This window comes from Convolutriloba macropyga, chromosome 7 (assembly GCF_964194025.1).
Source record: "Convolutriloba macropyga chromosome 7, txConMacr16.3, whole genome shotgun sequence".
NCBI lineage: Eukaryota > Metazoa > Xenacoelomorpha > Acoela > Convolutidae > Convolutriloba > Convolutriloba macropyga.
The window spans coordinates 17,920,321-17,942,757 of record NC_134474.1 but is presented as its reverse complement, the minus strand read 5'-3'; the positions used below and the strand labels follow the sequence as shown (position 1 = coordinate 17,942,757).

General features: G+C 34.6%; 1 protein-coding gene across 4 annotated transcripts in view; it reads left to right on the top strand.

The window, feature by feature from the left end:
- The first annotated feature begins 1,496 nt into the window (after positions 1-1,496).
- The window catches only part of LOC142342658 (uncharacterized), a 102,791-nt gene continuing 81,850 nt past the window's right edge, over positions 1,497-22,437 (top strand). For 2 of the 4 annotated variants that reach the window (XM_075394118.1, XM_075394112.1), the window contains exon 1: positions 14,886-15,067. The gene's annotated coding sequence lies outside the window, so the exon portion shown is untranslated. Of the gene's footprint in view, positions 1,761-14,885; positions 15,068-15,850; positions 16,004-22,437 lie in introns of those variants that run through there. The other 2 variants (XM_075394113.1, XM_075394117.1) reach the window with 2 other exon arrangements.

Sequence of the window (22,437 nt, the reverse complement as noted above, 5' to 3'; positions counted from 1 at the left end):
ACCTTACTTCTCTAAAGAACCCACCTTCTTTATAATTTTGTGAAATCAACGCGAAATTCAACGCAAAATTATGTAAAATTAACGATAAGCTCAGTGCAAAATATGAACGCTAAATTTAACCTAAAGTTATGTAAGATCTACGCTTAAAAATGAAAAATTATGTAAGATCTACGCTCAGGCGTAGATCTTATGTAAATTCAGCGCATTCACCGCCATCTGTGAAATCAACGCTAAACTGCGCACAAAATAATGTGAGATCAACGGTAAATTCAACGTTTAGAGCTCTGTTTGTGACTCGCACCGCTAACATCCTGTGCGCTTTTTTCCTGTTCTACCACCGCGCCACCGTACCTTACTTCTCTAAAGAACCCACATTCTTTATAATTTTGTGAAATCAACGCGAAATTCAACGCAAAATTATGTAAAATTAACGATAAGCTCAGTGCAAAATATGAACGCTAAATATAACCTAAAGTTATGTAAGATCTACGCTTAAAAATGTAAAATTATGTAAGATCTACGCTCAGGCGTAGATCTTATGTAAATTCAGCGCATTCACCGCCAATCTTGCACAAAGTTTTGCGTTTTATAGCATTGACACCTCGGCCCGAAATTGTTTCAAATTAGATGCGTCTGTTGGCCAGGTCAGACGATTTAATTCTACTTCAAAAATGTCCAGATTTCCGTTTGAAATGGGTCCTTTAAAGGGTCTTTTTGGTCTGGAACCTCAAACTAGGTACGATACAATACATAAATTGGCATGAACGGTCATGACAAGAGTTTATGACGACACTTAGAAGAAATCTATGCTGATGTAAATTTTCCGTGCAATATTTTTCATCTGACGCTTTGCAGAACATTTTCAGTTATTACGTCAACTGTTTTAAGTCATCCATAATGTTTTATTGATACGTTTCCAAGGCAGCAGTTTCATATTTAATTGTATCAAAAAAATACGCCTCTTTAAATTTTTTTGATGACAAAACGGTTGTTGAATTAGACGCCAGCTGCAAACGATGCAAGCATTTTTATTAGGTTTCGAAAACATCAAAAAGAAACTTTTAAGTCAGATGTTCTCTCTCCAGCAAGCATTCGTTTTTCTTCACAGCTATAAAGTTCTTTTATTCTTTTCAGTTTTCAATAACGTTCTTATTAAGTGTTTTTTGTGTATATAAATAGATGCGTCTACCATTCGAGCAATAAATCAAAAATGCGATTTAAAACTGACAAATACGATGAAAGCATTTTATATCATTTTTGTCATAAATTCCTCGTCCGCATTTTCCATTATTGATAATTGCCGCATTGTAAGATATCCCGAAAAGCTCTGCGTGCGATATTAAAAAGGAATTAGGATAAATAAAACGTGCAAAACGTGTTTTTGGCACTTTTTCAGCGCAAATTCATTTATGCGAGTCGCGTTCTCCAATACTTGTACATATCTCAAAAACAATATGTGTACATTCTTGCCTCATATTCTGTTATTTCCTTAGCGTTCATTTATAAACACAATTTTTGTTTTCCCAAAGTTAGTTTTCATTGTTTGCAAAACTTACTGCAATGTTAAACCAATTTTTTCTCAAAAGCGTACGGCTTTATAAGTTGAATAAATAATTTAGTCTGTATTTAGAGACTAATTATAACTTCTGCTGGGAAACATGCTTTAAAAATGAGATTTGAGATTCACCCTTAAAATCTAATTCGGAAAAGTTACCATATTATTATAACCAAGCGTTAACCTGCCTCACTCAATGCCTCAAGTTAGTTATCTTTTAATTATTTAATTTATAACTTGGAGGTCGAATCAGTAGAATTTTTTGCAACAGAATTCAGATAATTCTCAGTTTCAGATCAAACTACAATTTTACAAGTTTTAGAACAAAATGTCGTTTGATAATGATATTAATTGTAAACTCAGTCTATGGTCTGCTCATTGTTTTTACATCCTTTTTTTGAAAAAGACTTGGAACTCAAAATGCGCAATAGTTGGGTTCAATGAGTACCAATCAAATCAATAATAGTCAGAAATTTTGTTAATCAAGACTAAATTATTAATACGACCAATGCTATTCTTATACAAAATTTCTCTCTTTTATAAAAATGAGATTTAACTGCTCACTTTTCTCAATTAGGATATTAAGGGATGATTGAGAAGAAATTAACTCTAAGAGTTTTTCTAAATTAACTATTGAGAAAATAATTCTTAAGCATCAGGAAATAAATTGGTCCGTAAGAACTGCGAAAGGAAGATGGTTCAATTCCTTATTGGTATCATGATGGCGTTATTTTAACTAATCAATTTTTTCCTAACTTGCTCATTTTTAGAGCGGGCATGACCAATTTTGACGAGTCTTGGCCATAAGGTATTTTATAAGAAACAAGTCAAGAACTGTCCCAAAACTGTTCCCACTTTTTGTGTAACCACCAACGCGCTCACAAGTCTGTTTTTAACAAAAATCACTAAACCATCGTTCGATCACCAGACCAATTTTCTTTGTCTCAAGGGAGAGTTATTTTGAACGGATTTAGGAAAAATTGTGAACTTATCTTGTTACGAAAGACGCAAGTATAAAACAAACAATTATTGACAATTTATCCGACAATTGTTGAAATCTACCTTCAATGACAATTCTCTACGCTAAATCTATTTTTAAGAACAGACCTCACAGCGCTAGGTTGTCACATATTACTGAAGCAATTTAAATGAGATTTATAGAATGAAAATTAAAAACTGTAAATTACAACATTCTGGCTGTGTTTGAGTAAATTAGAAATCTAATTTGCATACTGTTCAATAATTAATTTTAACAGCTTCCAAGACAAATTAGACAACAGTTTTCAAATTTGGTATCATTTTTCTGTTTTTCTCTAATTTTGTTTCACACCAAACATGAAACAATTTGATCATCCAGTCAACGGAACTATAGGAACTTTTATTATAAATGCGCAAACGTTCTATTTCAATATTTTTCTATTTTTAAGAAAATTAACTTAGTATTTTCAAGAGCAAATTTCAACAGTTTTTTCTGGTGAGCGTCAAGGATAACTGAAATTTATTCCTGAGTTTCATAATTAAGCTTTTAAAATAGTCAACATATTTACACATGCAATACACTTTGCTTCGGATACTCCAGAAATGGGAAATAGGAAACAAAAAAATATAAAATTGTTGCTAACATTCGCTATTATTTTTTGCTAAGAATTTTCTCAAATTCTGACAATAACACCATCCAATTACGCAATTTTTTATGTTTTCAATATGCTTACGGGCTTTACTAAGCTCCTTGGTCATCAATTTTTTTATCATCAATTCGGAACTGAAAATAGCAAAAAATGCAATTTAATAATCTGTTGAAATGCTCCATTGTTTTATTGTTCCGATACCTCTTGAGGGGTAAGGAACTGTATACTCAAATGAGTTTTTTTGTTCAGTCAATTTTGGCCGATCGATATATTCATCATAGAGAGTTGAGACTGGTATCATTAGAAAGCTTGTCCAGCGTAGAATATGGAACGAAAAAGATTTTTTAATTTTCGTTTCTTACAGGGAGTTATTGAGGTTTAAATTTTGAGAAAATAGTGTGGATTCTGGTGATGTTTTATACACATTTTCCGGAAGTTTTGACTAAAACTTCTCCAATTTTGTTAAAATTTGTTAACTTTTAGAAAACATTGTTAATTTTTGTTTGTAAAAACAAAAAACTTTATTTTAGGCTATTTTTAATTTTTTGTCAAAAATTTTGTTAAAATTTGTTAATTTTTATTAGAAAGTGTTGTTGATTTTTGTTTGTAAAGACAAAAAATATTATTTTAGGCTATTTGTACTGCTTTTTTGTCAAAAATTCAGGCTAAATTTTTCAAAATTGAGACTTTTTAATCAAAAACTGCACTAAGTAACTTACTTTAGTCCAGTCTGATTAAATTACAGGAAGTACAGACCCAAACACCAGTAGTACAATCTTTTTAGACTCAAATTGAGGCGTTTTCTACTTCAAATTTCGTTGGCAGTGCTATGTAATTAAAACTTTGCCGTTCTTTGCAAAATTTATTCGTTGATTATCAAAAACGCATCATCTATTTTTGAGTTTTTAAATAACAAAATATCAATATCTAGAACATTCGATAAATTGAGTAATCCTAAAGGATAAACAACATTAGCAGGGATAGTTTTGAATCAATCTTAAACTGGTATAATCCAAAAAAACTTTCGGATTGTAATCAGTCAGTCTTTTATATAAAAAACAATCGATCTTTTCTACATTAATTAAATAACAGAACGTTTCAAGCCAAAGCTCACTAATGATAGGTCCAATTGGATTCCTTAATAACTGCACATTGTTGTATCTAGTTGATTACTTGAAAGCTTATGGTCGTTTTGACCTTTTAAAAGCATTTGATTTTTTAAATAAATAATGACATATTGAACTTCTGTTTTTCTCTTAATTTGGTCAACTTGGAGCTTATTGTCAGCAATGAATGAATGTTTGTTCTTTCTATTGAAATTAAATTCAATCTTTATTGCGGTTTTACGCCTTAAGTTATGGTTTTTCTGGCTTTGATATTACTAGATTTCCCAATTTTTTTTAAAATTTTTTATGTATTTGCCCATTTTTCACGTTTTCTAGTTTCGTCACATTATCACATTAATAACAGTTCGTATATCACATTATTGGATTTCAAAATAAAACACAACTGATAAATTATACTACTTGAAGATATGAATTATGATTTAAACGGCTTTGACACTACTTTCTCGAAGAAATTATTTGAATTTTTTAAACTTTGTCTTTAACTGTCTTTTAACTTTTTCCTTTTGGTCGTTTGAAAATTCCAGTACAATGACCCGGTTTCATTGGTTTTTTACGGAAAGGTAGATAATCCGATATTCTGATATTAGTAGATAGCTGATGGCTTTCATGACTTTGAAAACAATTGTTTTACAAATTAAAAAATAACACTTTGTGCTTTCGCAATTTTGCTCCTTTTAATGTCTGTTTGTTATCTAGTCTCGTTAATTACAAGCCAAATATGAAAATCTTGTTGTCAAAGAAAGATTGCAAGAGGGATTGGTACCACACACACTCTATTGTTTTAAGAATTTGTTGACTTTACCGGCTTCGACAGGGAAAAAAAGTAAATTAATTTTTGATTTTTGTCATGTTTGACGTTGTTTTTGTAGATGTAAGACATACTCTGGACAAATTCAATTCTTAAGGGCTTGCTTTGGAAAAATAATTGAATCTATTTAATTATTTCATTCTGTAATTATGGCGTTCATGTCTTTGGAATTATCTTTTCGAAAAAAAATTAAAGTGTTACTTAATTTTGCAATTTTTTTTCAATTTTATCTACTTGTTACCGAGCGTCATTAATGAGAAATTACATAATATGTTACCGGTTCTCACAGAAAAGGCAGTCAAACTTATTTTCCATAGTACGGCTTTGCGGTTTCGAAAGCGTTTTCTGCCAAGTTTTAATTGATTTTTTTGTTTGTTGTCTATTTGTTGTTCTTTTTGTAACCGCACAAAAAATCGAATACCGGCAGTTCTTAATTCCTTCTATAGGAGAATTGGTAATTGTACAACTATGGGATTTTTTAGTTGATTTCTAATGGTTTCCATTACTTTGAAATTTATTGTTTTAAAAAAATAAGCGAACTTTACAACTTTACTGTTTTGTTCTTTATTGTCTAATTGTTACCAAGCCTTTTTTGAGTAGTCCCATATCTTTTCTGGTGAATTAAAAGTTGTTTTGTTTAATGTCAGTTTTATCTAACCCTATTTTGACTTTGTTAATAAGTTTTGTTTTTTAAAACGGACATGAAGTTTTTGATGTAATTAGTTTTTGTTGTTGTTGTTTGATTTTGCTGTTCGTCTTGACTCGCTTTCTTATTATTTGCACATCTCATCAATCTAATGCACCATTTTTACTCCACCACTGAGTTATTTGCTTTGGAGGCTATCTTTTCGTTCATACACCAATTTTTTAAAAAATACTTGATGAATTTTTGGGTTTTTCCGTGTTCCTCATTTGGTGCACAATCATGCCAAAATTGTGGATGAGCGGGGTCGGAACCTTATGTGCAATTGCACATTACCGAGTCGCTTTGTTTTATGAAAAAAATAAAAATCAATAAAAAATCATCTTTATGGGAAAATCACGGCTGCTGGCCCAGCTGAAATCAAAATTATCAGTTTCAAGTGCTCTTTCCGGGTAAAATATCTCATAAAAACCAAAGAAAAAAATCAGTCTACAAATTTTCAGAGGCCCATTCTGAGTCTATCCACCTATACTTTTGCAGTATTACAGCTTCATGAAGCTGACTTTTCAAATAACCAATTGAGCCAACAAATTTCCTTCTTTCGCAAGATGAAAAGTTCATGCCACTGATTTACTTCAAAACATGGAGAATGACAGTGAAATTTTTGACCATATATAACATTAAAACTTCACAAGAGTCAGATTCTTTTTTTGATGTAATGCTGCACAAAAAAATAAAATTCTAAAAATTGATTGAACAACGAATCCATTCAAAGCGCACAGTAATTGAGGCAAATTAATCAATTATTTCTGCAACCAAAAACATTTTCTATGACCCATTTGGTTCTTGAGAGTGCATAAAATCTGCATAAATTGTCGACTGAATTTTAAAAAATTATCATATATCCCAGGCTTAAACTGTCAACAGTCGAAGCCTACCCAATATTTATAAGAGACAAGACGGATTGTGACAGAGGCTGCAATAATCCTGCAGACAAATATAACTAGTATTTATTGCAATGAGACGGTCCATAAATAAGCTGTTTTTTGCTGGATTGTGTTTTTATTACTTTCAAGACATCGTTTACAAATGAATTCAGCCACTAAGTCTGGATCATGATTAATTTTAAAAAAAAATTGACTCTACCGTAAGAACTGTTGCGTTTAATTATTGCTTGTTTAAAAAACCTCACCTGTTTGTTTGATCGCACCCTGGCTCGTGTGTATTCAAAAAGGGTATCGGTCATAAACGAGGTCAGATGTTCACTTCGACCTGGGAAAAATTCTAGGTTTTGAAACCTATATCTGCTTGATGCAGGTTAAGACTAGTCCTAAAGTTGGCACCAAACACCTTTTGTAAAAATTTGTTCTTTTCTTCCACTCGCTACTGAAGTAGAGTGTTGTGTTTTTAGTAACGGATACAAATGCATCGAACCAAATCAATTATTTTTTCAGGTTTTTTAAATTTTTTTTTTTTAGTTTTTCATTCAATTTCCCAATAAATTTGTCTTCAATGCATGAGAAATGGTACTGCTTTTTTGGTTTTCACTGCGCTTTGGAGCAAAATTTTATAAATTCTGATGCGAATAACCTGAACTGCAATCACCTGTATTACCTACCAAGCATGCGTTGTGCCCTTGTTTTTTGCTCAACCTTTACGTCACCTTCCGTATCAATCAAGTATCCCATCAGTGACCCAAATTTAGCAGTGGCGGACGACAAAGCCGAATGACCATCAAGTCGAAAATTCGAAGCGAACTCGATTTGAAGCATAAGCTACAACAAAAATGGCTAGGATAGTAAATTGAGCAGCCTTTTATCTGCTGACCCGTCCGGGGGTGTGGGAGGTATTATCTAGTCGCAAACATTCGCTAATGTTGTACACACGTATCGAGTTTTAGTAATAATCAATTTCACGAGCAAATATCAAGGCCTTGATATGCATTTGCGAATAGATAACTATGTTTGAGACACGTTGAAATACAAGCTGATTTCATGGATAGGTTACGCTTCTGCTCAGCTCTCAGATATTTACTGTGCGCAATATTTTTCTGTCTATTGATGCGTTGGCCGGTTTGTGATTCGAAGAAAACAAAACAAAAATGTACCAATTAATGCTTGTCACTTCCACTTTCTAACAAGTTCAATCATTTTAATGAAATACGACACTTAAGTGCGGTCAGTATCCGATCCCATTTTAGGTCACAAATAGATGTTTTGAAAATTATTTTTTTTACATACGCTTTTATTTTTCCGAATTATTTGTATCCGCTTCAGCATCCATGCAACAAACTGTTTTCTAGAACAAAAGGCAAACATAAAATGTTGAGACATACCCTATAGCGTCCCAGGTCGAGATGTCCAGACCCATGTGACCTCTGAACAGACCTTCTTCGACCGCACACCTGCGGTTCGTGCTCTCGAATTATATGGTTTGGAGAAGTCTTGGAACGCACGGCAGTTGGATAATTACAAGCTTCAAGCGCCAAAATGTCTGATCATAGGTAGCTTTCAAGTGCAACATACACAATAATAATAATAATTGTGGTTTCTGCGTAATCGCAGTGGAACAGCATTACGCCTTTTTCTTATTATTCCCCACATTTCAGACTGATCTTTTCATGAGCAGCATGGCTCTTTTTTTGGTGACTATAGCCAGAATAGACTGATACTCACAAACGTCTGAACAGAGACTGTAACAAGTGAGCTAAAAATATTTTCCAATGTCTTTTAGTGTCCCTATTTAGAGGTAAGGTGTTCTAAGGAGGCTGCAAAGTAATATTCAATTAAAAATAGCAGATTTTTAATAATCCTTAAGTACTGTTAATTGTCACAAAACTGTTCACCAAAAATATTGACGAAGAAAGTCAATTTATTGGTCATGTAAAAAATTTTAAAATGTTTTGGTCTGATCAGAAAAAATTTTCAGCGTGCGAAAGTCAGGAGAATGGTCTTTGAGGTTACATGACAGTTTACCCAATTCCATTTTACCCAATGCCAGTTTAGCCGATGCCATTTTACCCAATGACATTTTAACGATTTCAACTTACCTAGTGCTCCTTGGTCTTTTCGTTCAATTATCCGATTACAAATTGCAGTCGCTATTACAAGGATGTTTTAATATAGTTTTGTGGACAATATAACCCCATGCTGGGTTGTGATAGTTCCATATCAATCCCACGTGCCATTTAAGTATATATCCGTCTAAATAGTCATTCTGGTAATTTCAGCAATAGGGTAAATTAAAGTGTGCATTGGGTAACATGGCACTGAGTAAAATGGCAGGTTGGGTAAAATGGCATTATGGGTTAAATGGCATTGGGTGAGAATTGGGTAAATTTTCTGGACACCGTCTATAACTTGTTTGGGTACGTTTCGCACAAAAGTCTGGGCAACAGTCTAAAATTTGACTAATTAGAAGTCATATATGTCTGGCACGGTGTGATCAGAAACCACTACGTCTAATGGTAAAACTGCAGAAAAACAACAGTTTCTTCCCCTAGATTATTAAAATCGACGCTCTTTTTTGAAGCTAAATTCATATCCTTATTACAAAAATCCGATACTTCTTTTTGCTTTTTAAAAAAGTTGCGTTTTTGCAACAGCCTATATAGCTCGTTCAACTGTTTATTTTATGAAGATATGATTTTCTCATCAAACAGCAGTTCTACAAAAATTCGGAAACTCATTTCATCTCTTCCTTTTTAAGATCATTTTTATCTACTCTTTCTCTAGCCCTTCTCTTTGAAATTAGTAGAGTTTCGACCAGAGAGGTAAGATATAAGAATATTATATAGGCATTTATCTGAAGCACGATCAACGGCAAAAATGTCATCTTAAATGAAGCCCACTTTATTGAACCCCGAATTTAAAAAAAAAATTCTGCACAATATCAGAAATAGAACGAATGCGAGGCCAGCACAAGTAAAACCAGCAAAAATAATAATCCTTGGTTAGAAATCAACGCATTAGGGAATTTAAAACTGGGCTGACTTTCTTCTGCAACCTGTTGAAGGAGATTCCAGGCGTTGTTCTAATCTAAACTCCAATCTTCAAACTCTTTTCCTAATGCTACTGTGAACTCAAGAAAGACTTTCATCAAAGAATCAAAACTAATGCGATTTATCAAAGACTCGCCTTGTAAGGTAATTGCAGCTTGAAAACATAGCGTTGCAAAAAATAGTTGTTGCACCGGTGGGAAGCGAGAAGAGAACCGTTTTGATGTGAAATGATAACCGGAAAAATTCAGCCGGCTCAGAAGGCAATTATACTAACTAATAGCATTGTATTTATTTCATTGGTTATCAAACATATAGAGAATGGGCACCCACCCCGGGTCGAGGTTTTGACAAAAAATAATGTAAGAATAGCGGTGAAAAAAAAACTTTTTTCACCGCAAAGCGCCCGCATCTTTTAGCGTTGAATGCGCTGAAAGCGGTGAATTTTTGTAAGAATTGCGTTCAATTTTGCGGTGAAAAATTTCTTTTCACAGCATTCGCCGGAATTCTTACAAAAAAAGAAACTGACGTACAAGGGTTCGAACCTCTACCTCATGCGCCATCTGTCACTTACTTCCATGGTATTTCCTGTGTATATAATTTAAGCGTTGAAATTAGCGCGGAGACTACTAGTAAGATTTGCGATTTAAGCGGTGAAAAATTTTTTTCACCGCATTCTGCTGGTAGCGGTGAAAATTTTTTTTCACCACATTCTGCTGGTAGCGGTGAAATTTTTTTTCACCGCATCCTGCTTGTAGCGGTGAAAAATTTTCTTTCACTGCTCAAGCGCTGAAAAAAATTTCACCGCTTAAAAATTTTTTTTTCACCGCATTCATCGCATTGAACGCAAATCTTTCACTTTTACTCAAATTCACCGCAAATCTTACATCTTTTAGCGATTTTTAGCGGTGACACCTCGACCCGGGACTAATTATACTGCCAACTGCACAAACTCCAATGCTTTTCACGAAACCTTTTATTTATTGTATTCATCGTTCGTCGCATCAAATACTTGCTTCATCGTCTACAAACAAAGAAGGTAAAATATTCGCCTGTTCGTAACCAATATAAGTCCTCTTGTGCACTTACAATCACTTTTGATCAGACTTTCGTGTTTCAAATCCGGACCAGACTCAATTCAATGCTATTTCCAGAGCTGACGCCTTGTCCAAAAGAGGCCCAGACCTTATCAATTTGAGTGTAATGTTCCTCTTTGACGTCCAATTTCGTCTGATATGAGGTCCGTAGAATCTGGAACCTCAACTTGGTTATCGGAATATACTAATCTTTTTTTTCAGTGGTGCCTATATGGGCTGTAAATTTGAATACCCAGATCGGTCGACCAGATTTTCTACTTTCAGATTAAGGAGCAGTAAACTTCAAGGAGGGAAAACACGTGTTCAGAAGAAAATTACGACGAAATTGAAATATTGAATAGAAAATTGCAATGATAGCATTACAATACACTGATAGTCTAATTACACATTCGTTGCACTTTTTTTATTGTTTTGTGTTAAAATTCAGCGCGTAAGGGAATAAAAAAAAGTTGATTTCGATCAGCAACCTCTGGAAGGCGATTCCGTCTTTTACTTTAATCTAAGCTCTTCTTATCTTCAAGCTTTATTTCCTGATGTTTTTGTTAACAAAAAAAATTCCATGAAACACACGAACTAAATTGAGTATCCTGAGTCTTGCCAAATAACTCGAGTGAAGCTTGCAAACAAAGAGTTGAAGAATTATAGCAGCTGCACGGGTTGAAATCGAGAAGAGAACCATCTTTTGTTAAGTTATGACTCCAGCGCCAACAATTAGTCAATTCAGGTGCTCGCCGTATTGGCCGACAGGGCGTTTAGCCGACAGCCAAAAAATGAGGAACTTAGCCGACAATTTTAGTAGAATGAGCGTTAAAATTTATTCTGATGCTCTGATTGGCCAATATACCGCAGTTTTTATAAGCTAGCGTAACGATGGTCTATCCGTGGTCGCAACATCCCACCTCCCCCGTCAGGAAAGATAATAGTCCGCCGAACTACTGATTTATGGGCCAATGAGACGTTATTGGCCATAAATGATAAAACGTTCAGCTAAATTTCTCGGTTTTTCCTTGTTGCCTAAACGCCTATCAACCAATTTTCCAAGCACCGTCAATTCAGCAGGAGAATACAATTACTAAAGCCATCGTATTCGTTTCATCGGTTAGCACAGAGATAGGAAATGTACATTCACAATTGATACTGCCAATTGAACAGACTACAATTTTTTTTACTCAAAACTCAATTGATATTGTTTAAGTTTGGTGCATCAACTAAATACATCAGCGTTTATAATTTAAAAAAAAAGAAAAACTTGGGAGCTCATAAACAACTAAATTTTTTGTAGACAATCAAAATTAGCATGGAACAGAATTTGCGCCATTTGCGCCGCTAGTTAGTGATTTATTTCTAAGCAAAATACAAACATTTTCAAAACTCTGCGAAACAGTAACCTTATGAACAATGCTGGTCCAATTGTAGAAAGATAATTAAGTTATATAAAAGTGTATATAAGTATATATATATAAAAAACCTAAGACTGGTATTGTTTATCGAAAAGAAATCTTAGTGGTGTCAAAAGACAGTTACTCAAAACTTAAATTGTTGCAGCATAGAGTGCATATTGCAACAACAAATGTTGTGCAATCATCATACTCATTAAAACCCGCAAAAATACACCCCATTGGCTCAACATCTGAAATAATTGAATAAAATGAAACTATCCACCATTGGAATACAGTGGCTCATTATCGTTCGGGCTGATTCACAAACGGACGACTCAAAAACGAAGGAAAAAAGTAAAAGGGCAACATTTTTTCTTCTTGCTAAAAACTGCACCTATGACATTAAAAATGGAAAAAATGTTTTGCACAGAATCATGGAAGTTCAGTAGCAAAATATCAACAATGGTGATTGAACTTTTCGGTATGTTAACATATGTAAAAAGGCAACATAAAGTTGGACCTCTCTGATTTCGCAAAATTAAACGAGTGAGATTGTGGTTGTGCCACACGAGGAACGTCAATATATTTTAATTGAGGACAGATCAGCCAGTCACTCTGAAATTGCTCATAAATTTTCAGGAAATTCGCTAGAACTCCGGAGGTCAAATGTCCATTACAGAGCAAACATATTCAAATGGGTCTCTGATCAGAACTCAACTGGACTGCTGGATCTTAAAAGAGCCAATTTGTGTCGAAAAAGAGATTAAGGCCTTTCGAAAAGAGATTAAGGCCCTTTAAATTTGAGTGCAATAGTCCTCAGTGTGTTCAAACATGATTTGATCTGAGGTCGCTATAATCTGGAACATCAACTTGGGTATTGCAATATATTAATAATATCCCTAATAGTGCCTCATGCGCAACATTAATCATTTTATCCCTAATAGTGCCTAATGAGCAGTGATTTTGTATAACCAGACCGGTCAACCAGTTTGTCTACTTTCATTTTATGGAGAAGTAAATTTCAGAAAGCAACAAATTTGAGTGTTCGGGGAAACAACAATTTTACAAAAATTATATTTTTGTAAGAGAATATCGTTGCATTCAGGATAAGTTACTCGTATTCTCAAAAGAAATTTTGTTTGACTGTTTGAATGATAGTCCAATTTTTATTATTTTCTCAGCAATCCGATTCTTGAGTACCACTAATATTTGAATACCTTTGCTGAAAATGAACAAAACTTTGTTGAACCCTAGAACACTTGAAGTCTTCTTTTATAATTTACTATAACAGGTGTCACATTTTTCATATTTTATATAAGACAAAATTTAAATTCTTCCTAAATTTTAAGCAAGAAGAGTCCTAATTTATATATGCTAGCATTAAAGTAGATTTATAGGTTGTTTTACATGGAGTAATAAATCTAGCCTTAACTAGAAACTATTGAAACCAATTTATAACAAAAATTTATGATATGTTTAGCTCTTGAGCCATAATAAGTTATCCTAGCGTTTTTAATAACAGAGCCATGATAAAAACATTTGCAGAAATACCGTCATTGAATCGTTGGAATTCTCTAAATAAAATAGATTTGGGCAAACTAACAACCCAATTTTGAAGAACATTTTGCCCAATTTGAACCTTGCTCACTTTCCGGTTGTCTAGCAAAATCCCAGGTTAATGGACTGTTTTCCCAAAATACCTCGCGAGTTTTAGCGTTGGACCGCAGGTTGTGCACGAACTATCTAGAAGAATTTGAGTTGTTTATTAAGGTTATTGCATACTATACAGCACCGAATGCGTGTGAGAAATTAACGCCGTATTGTTAGCTCTATTTTATACTTATTCTCGTTTGACCGAAAAAAAAGTGTTTCAAAAATTTTACAACCTTTGATCAAAAACTGTTTATGAGAAACTTAGTTCGGCGTCTCGCAATATTTATTTGATCTTAATTCTTATTTTGCTTCTTGTGCGGTTTCGCTTTTTGATTATTTTTAGCCAAAATTTTGTTTCAGTTCATTTTTCTGAGGAACTTTGACATTATGCGTAGTTAGCTTATAACAATCGTGTTGTTTTGGGTAATAATATTCACAGGGCTCAAACTAGGAAAGAGTTCGATTAACTCGAATGCTGAGGAATTTGCCCGGCTTTTCCCTGAAGACAGTTAGCATGTTTAAAGATTACCATTTGGATTTGCAAACCACCGGGAAGAAGCTTAAGAATTAGGCAAAATTTGTTCCCGGTTTGACTACACAGTTTCATTGCATTTAAAATTAAACGCAAATTTTGTTCCAAATTTTACCGCCAAACAGTTGAAATTTGAAACCAAATTTGATCAAGAAACGTGAATTATTTTCACACCTTTTCTTTCTTTAAATTTTCACACTCGTAAATGTGCGATTAATTATTTTTGATCACATTCGCAATATTTTGCTATGTAAACCAAATTATTAACACTTTCTTTCAAATTGCACTGCATAAAAGCTAATCAAAAAATATGAAATTAACACTCGTTGAAGTTTATTTTACTTAAAAATCATATTCGTATTTGAACCCGGTTTTAATTTTTTATTATTATTTTGAATATATGAATATAAAAGAAATTCATTTTCTGAATATTTACAGTGAAACAAGAGTAAATGACCAAAATTTTAAATACTTTGATATAAAATTCTATTTAAAAAATGTCATTTCTTATGTTACTTTAACCATAGCAATTGAGATTAAAAATTTTTCCTATCGGATTTTACTAAATCATCATTCCAGATTCTCCACTTAATTCGGGAAAAGTTGTAACGATTGTTATTTAATGATTACTCAGCGGTTGTGGAAAAAGTAAGTGCAATACGTTTTCATTTTCATAACTCATTTTGATTTTATATAGTTACAAGAGGGTTCGGAACAATAATTTCTTCGAATTCACTTTCGATGCATAAAATTTGCATTTAGAACAACCGAATACATTAGCAAAAATACAAAATGCAAAGTTATCTTGATTTTTAAAAGGCGTTATGAGCAAATAAATTTTTAAAAGAAAACCGTCAAGATGAGTTGCGTGTCTTTCCCAGGATTGTCCCCCGTCCCCCTCCCTCCCCCCCCCCCCCCCAATATAGTATAGCGCTCCCGATTATAATGTCCCCCCTATAATGGGGTACGGTAGAGAAAAATATAGTGCCACCCTACTATGGCATAATACTATCTTAACGATAATTTGGGAAGGGGTGGATATAAAGCTAAGGGTGGATATACTAAGATGATGAGTGGGGGGGGGGCATAATGAGAGAGACTCTAACTTGCGCAAAGCTTGATCATTTGATTTTGCACCATCTCTACTATATGATGCGCAATGAAGCATTTTAATTTTATTTTGGGTTGAAGTTTAGATTATTCATCCCAGCTAGATGTGAAATCCCAGCAGACAGTACAGTTTAAACAGTCCATAATTCAACGTTGCTGAAATAGGTAAAGTGCGTCTTGAAAGGAAATGAAATCAAATTTACTGCTGTCCCATTTGGCGTTGAAATTACAAAAAAACACGCTCTGGCTCCTCAAAAAATTTATAATAGCTATTGTATGAACAGTCAGTGGGTTTTTTCCAGTACATTTGATTTAATGACGCAACTTTATATGTTCAAAACCAAATTTCTTTTTTTAAAATAGTGGTCTAAAATTCATCATTCAATCACTTTCGTCCGTATTGTATTCAACACTATCTGTAAATTGTTATGTCCGCAAATTAAAAGTTCAGCTTTCAAAAGTTTAGCTTTCCAGGTAAGTTAAAGCTTTTTTAACAGTGCAATCTTTTGTAACATAGATCAGTTTTTTTTCGAAAACGAAGTTTTATATCTCGGATCGCAGTAACAAAAATTCACCTGTTTATCAAAATATCCTATTTGTTTACTTCAATCATATTCTGATCTTACCACGTTTCCTCATGAAAAGAAAATTGAGACAAAAAAACTTGAACGCTGAAATGAACCATAAAAAGCCTTGAAATTGAAATTCATTATTGTGCAAAAAAGCTGATCTATTCTGTTTTTGCCCCGCAGTCCTATACAACAATTCTATATGCACCCCCAAATATGTACTTTTTAATCGTTAGAGATCCTGCAGTTTAGTCACAATAATTTGCCGGTGTCGGTAGACTATTGGATAGAGTTTTCTTTCCGGTTGTCAAAAATTAGTACCATAAAGCCAATCCTATGAAAGATAAGCGCAAAATTAGTAAATAAAAACAATAAGCATTATTGTTTGGCTGCCCATATTATAAACAAAGTTGAGTTACTTCAAATGGGTTAATTTCAAAATCAGGCTGCACCAATAAATTGTAAGTGCTGTTTGTGCATAATTGTATATATAGGTGTATGAAATGCAAACAAAATGCTATAACATGTATCAGCGGGGGATGCAAATGGACGTCGGGGGATCCAAAAAACTAGATAGAGGAAAATATGGGAAATTCGAGTTTAAACAGCGCTATCTTGGAAGATAGCTATACAGCGCTTGCCACTGAGTTCCTCCCATTTCTTGACTTTGTCGCATTTCATCAAAAATTGCTGGGATCAGTGATAATGCGAAGATCACCGATCAAATTGCCGTTCATTCGTCGCTATTTTCGTCACATCCCTTTATGTGCAATCTAGTGACAGTAAAGGACGATTGAATGATTATTACCCTTGATCAAAGGATTAGAGTCAGTTACACTTGTCGCTAGACTACGCACAATGCAAAATGCGATATCTACGACCTATATACCGAGTTCGCGCTCGCCTAATTTCATGATCTTAATACATGATCTTTCATGATCTTAATATATGTGGGCGGAAAACAGCGATTGCCATTATATATACTCACGCAGATGTGCTTTTCGTTATGTCGCTTTTCGCACGTTTTTGTGCGACAGTCAATTTTATTGATCTTTCGATCAATAATTTGGCGAAGTTATCAATTTATCTTTGACCAAAAAATCATTAATTAACTAAGACACGATTAATCATCAATATAAAAACTACAATAATAGAAATTTCTGCTTTTCAGCAAATAATTGATTTTTGCAGCAGTAGTGCAATATCCGTTTTTACAAAAGATGAACAAAAAGTGTACATGATACTACTATAAGTGAACACTTTATTGAAGGAAATGGAAATATTAATTGTCCAAAGAGGTATGTTAAATCAATTTACAATGTTAAGTCACTTAGATTACCAAAAATTAGGTCATCTCAGAGAACGCCGCTTGCCCGAGATTCGCACTCACTCTAAAAAATAAACGGCAAGAATAGCCATGTTCAATAACAAAGAGTTGTAAACAGTGAGAGGTTAAAAAGACTTATACCGTCCCCATTTATGCCAAGTCATTTAAGAGTTATAGTTTTTGAATTCTACCCGCCATATTAATTCTCCCGAGGGCTAGATTAGTTGCGCTTGAGGCACACCAGATGTGAATGACATCAGAAAAGGACCACTATTTTGTGAGCATACTGCTCTTTGGTAGCAAGGTATAGTTGTTTACCATATAATTCAGTTGTTTTTCTGTCTTTTGGCACTTGAATGGACCAATTTGAACTGACAACCCTTGAAACAGTTTTGAATTGGTCTTGGCTTACAATACAAAATAATTTTGTTGTCAATTCATGAAGGTACCTCAGCCCCATGAACAATTTTTGTCGCGGCAAATTACCCTTATTGAAGGTTGGTGGCCAAAAATTTGATTGCAGCAAATAACGAGTCTTGGCTAATACATAAATTACTTTTCGTCAGGAGGAGAGTTCTTGGCACCTCTGTGTTGCAGTATCCTAGTCACGATTCCAAACTTTTGAAATTTTTCTCAATTAAATAGGTGGAAAATTTTCGAAAATTTGGCACCGGACCTATGTTGACTCTCAATCGTTTCTGTGCCTAAGGCACGAGACAACTGTTTCACTCCTTCTGCTCCTTTTGATGAGTTTTTTTACGGACGCTTGACTCATTTTGAAAAAAACGGTGCTTTTTCTTAAAAACACAATAAAAATTTAGCTAGATGCATGAGTCGTCCATTGATCATCGTAGAAATTTTCTTCAATGAATAAAATTTGAATGAACACTGTCTTTATTAACTTTAGCGTAGCGCGACAATTATGTCAATCAACGTTGATAATTCAGTTCATTAACTATACCCGAATGTCTAACTCCCATTTTTGGGTGAGTGCAATCAAACTGTCAAGCCATAAATCATTGCTTGGGTCCCCTTTTCGCGTGAACCTAAATTAAAGAGGAAGTTACCAGCTCACTTCTCATTGGGTGAGGCGAAAACGAATACAAATCACTTTTTATTCCTTAAGCGCGAAGTTTCTCTAAAGCTCAGTAGATACGTTCACGGCCTGCGGCTAGCAGCAATACGGGCAATCATCATTAAAGCAGATAAAAAACTTGCAATTACTGAGTGCGACTTCCTTTTTTTTGAAGAAAATGGAAAGCTCCTCCGATTGATAGCTTTTGGTGTCTCAAAGTGAGTTGTCGTTTGTTTAAGCCCTTTCTCGAAAAATGAAGACAAACCAACTGAGAAGTCCGTTGCCAATTGCCCCAAGTTATTACGTTGCTGCAAAAATTGTAGCTCATGCACTCCGTAACTTCGATCCTCTGCTTCTTCTGTTGCGTAACCTGGCTTTTCAGCGTCAAATACCTGGCTTTTGTAGAATTTACGGTGGCGGAGAAAAATTCACTGCAACATCGAGAGCTGCAGAACTATCGGGCTTCCATGATTAAACGGAATTGTCAAAAGGTTGCGTATTGCTATTTTCGATAAGATTGCTTTTTCGACAAATGTGGATAATGGAACAATTTAATAAACTGGAGTGCAGCAAATGATAGCTCCCGTTTGATTGACTGGTTCACGGTTTTATTAAGAAAATCACTTGACCTAAGAGCAAACCCACGTATTTTTTTGTAAGTTTTGGAATTGCGAAAAAGCCAAAAACTTAGTTTCAATGCGTTGTGTAAAGTTCGGAAGCAGCTCGTTTATTTTCAAAATCATTGGTCGAAAAAGACAAATAGAACAGCAGCGGACACTATGACGAGCCGTGTTGAACATCTGGTTCAGTTTTCACTATAAGGTTATATCAAAATTGTGGTTTGAACTGGCAGTAACCAAAAATTGGTGAATGCTGTAACGCCCTGAATAAGTTTATTGACAGCTGAAGAAAACCTGAGCACTCGATCAAATTGATTTAACTTATTAGAAACAATTAGCTTAAACAGGTTTAGAATTGAGAATACTTTTTGCGAGTTGCACCTAGAAGGGTAGTTTTTTTTTTCATTATATGAGGAGAAATTTGGACCAATCAGCGGAATGTGTTCCTCAATTTGGGGAAAAATTAGCTTTAACTCTTTGTCGCAATTAGAAAACGTCTGTTTTCTAATTGCGACACAGAGTTAAAGCTAATTTTTCCCCAAACTAAAGCAACACTGCTTTAGTTCTTGCTAATTTGCTCCTTGTTTGTTCAAAATCTCAAAGAAAGTTTGAGAGAGGAAGGTTAACAATGTTCGAGAAAAAGAGCTTTTGTGCCAAACGGAAAGCGTTTTTGTCAACCTGTGACCAAAACGGGGTTGCTTGTGAAGTTTTCACGTGAAACTCAACTAAAACACACATACACAGAAAAAGAAAATTGTTTTCTAAACTTTGGAACCCTGATTTTGTGGAGACATTTCATTAACAAATAAAATTGATTTGATCATCATTTTCAAGCAATAGCGGCTACAACACTTGGCCGCAACTAATGGTCAAACCCATGAAGTAGAGTGAAATCATATATGGAGGTACAATTTACTCTATAAATGTTAATCACAACTTTGCACCAAAAACATTTATTTGACGTGCAGGACTTGTTCCGTAGAAGTAAAAAAAAATTAAATTTGGTGGGAGTTTGTCAGACACACGTTGCAGGGGTTGTTTTTAATCGTATCAGTTTCAGTCGGTGTAACCAATAGATTCTCCATATTAGTTAAACAGTAAAAACCATCCGAGGAGAGACACTCGATCAATAATTCAGTTGATTGAAGCTGAACTTTTTGCAGAACTTTGCGTAAAAATCTATGTAGGGTGTGTGTTAGCAATGATCTCCAACGAGAACTATCCAGAAAGCAGAAATTTTTTTATATGCATGGCGTGTCGAAAACGATTTATATTTTGAGTTTGCACAATGGTTTTTGTGCACTGTTTGGCAAAGGCGCCTTTTATGCCATTTTTTGACGTGAACATTTTTCTGCAATCTTTTTTCCAGACTTCAAGTCTGATTCGAGAGATTGTTCAGTTTTTTATGGATTGTAACTCTCTATGGATTGTATTTCTCCAAATTGAAAAATGATAGGTACATTTTCACTGCTTTTCAATAGTTTTGTGGAAAGTATACATGCATAAATTTAGGTATATAGCAATTAGAACTCAATTTTCGCAATTTTTTTTTCAATATGATTTCACATACTGCCTTTTTGTGAAATAGAAGATTCAAAAAATTATTTATGATTGGTATTGAAGCAAGCATAGAGGAAGGGAAGGTGAATTACAATTTTCAATTGAAGTTAGCAAAACAGTAAAGGGTATTAAAAAAGTTTGGCAAGCTTAGAAAAGTGGCAAAAACAGAAAAATAAGGACAAAATAAACCAATTAAAAAAACCAAGCTAGTTATTCCATTCTGGTGCCGTTATCATTGCTCTTCTGTTTACATAGAGATCAATCAGTTAACACTATTGAATTGATTGATCGATCTACAAAAAAAAATTATTCAATTTTAACAGCTTTAATCGTGTTGCATTGTTTTAAATGATCAGCTTCAGTTATTCAAAGTTTATCGCTATACATAAAAATCTAACACAAAATAAGTTCTTGATTTCAATTCCAGATAACCTAGAGCTCATTAATTTGATGAGAAAGTTTCTTAAAATCATTTGAGTGTGTATTTTTCAAAACTCCCAGTTTTATTTTTGATTCCAATTTTGTTTGGTGTTTGAAAGTTTTACTACGTCGCTTCGCAAACTTTGGCGGCTCAAAATTCAAACCTTTTGTAAAAATCTCAAACAAACAGTTTGTTTCTTCAATAAACATGGACAAAAATCTGAAGGCAGGTTGCTGCTGTTCAAGCAAAACTATGTTCGTTCTTTTGAAAGAAACACAAACGTCTGAATCATCCTCACCGTCAGTTTTTAATTGCTCTTGAACGCAGTTCATAGCAATTATTGTAATTGTGAGTATCTTTTTACGACTCGAAGAGGAGTATTGAGATTCTACAGGTTTTTACGACTCGAAGAGGAGTATTGAGATTCTACAGGTTTTTTTTAGCAGAAATCAAGCTTGTTCATGACTTGAATTTTGACCTCTTTCTGTTCGAGCATTTACCTCCAATTTTGATTGTTGACTTCTTTTTTCGAATACTGAACCTTAACAGTAGCTTCGTTTGTAATGTATAGTAATTGGGAACTGCTGGTAATGTTCAATAAGAAGAGTTCATTTTGAGATTTTTTGTTCCTATGAAAGTCACCCGTAATTATCTAAACTACACCGCACAAGCCACCCCCCACCACCTATCTACCCACGTCAACACCTACCTATCCCCCCACCGCCCCCACAACCCCCCTCCCCCGCCGCACCACCCCTACCCCCTCCCTTCACTTAGCTACCCCCACCTACCTCCCCCCCACTTACCCCCCAACTACCCCAGCACTACCCATCTCCCCAACCTATCTTCCCACCCACCCACCTACCTACCCCCCCCCCCCCCCCACCACCTGCCTACCCCCGTCCCAACTTACCCCCCCCCCCCCTACCCCTACCCCCCAAACTACCCCCTCCCTTCACCTAACTACCTCCACCTACCCCCTCCAACTACCCCAGCACAACCCACCTCCCCAACCCATCTATCAACCCACCCCAACTAGTTCTCCCGCACCTAAAAAAGTGTCGGCTTTTTTAAAACACTTTAGTGTGGTTTGTTGGGCTGTTTTGTTTTTTTTTCTCTTGTCTATTTTGATGTTCTGATTTCGGTAAGGTTAGGTGAGAGATTATAATGCACGACAATTCGAGTCGTTTCCGTTTTTTTAGCAGAAAGCAAGTTTGTTCATGACCTGAATTTTGACTTCTTTCTGTTCGAGCATTTACCTCCGTTTTTGATTGTTGACTTCTGTTTTCAAAACAATGGACTTTAACAGTAACTCGGTTTGTAATGTATAGTAATT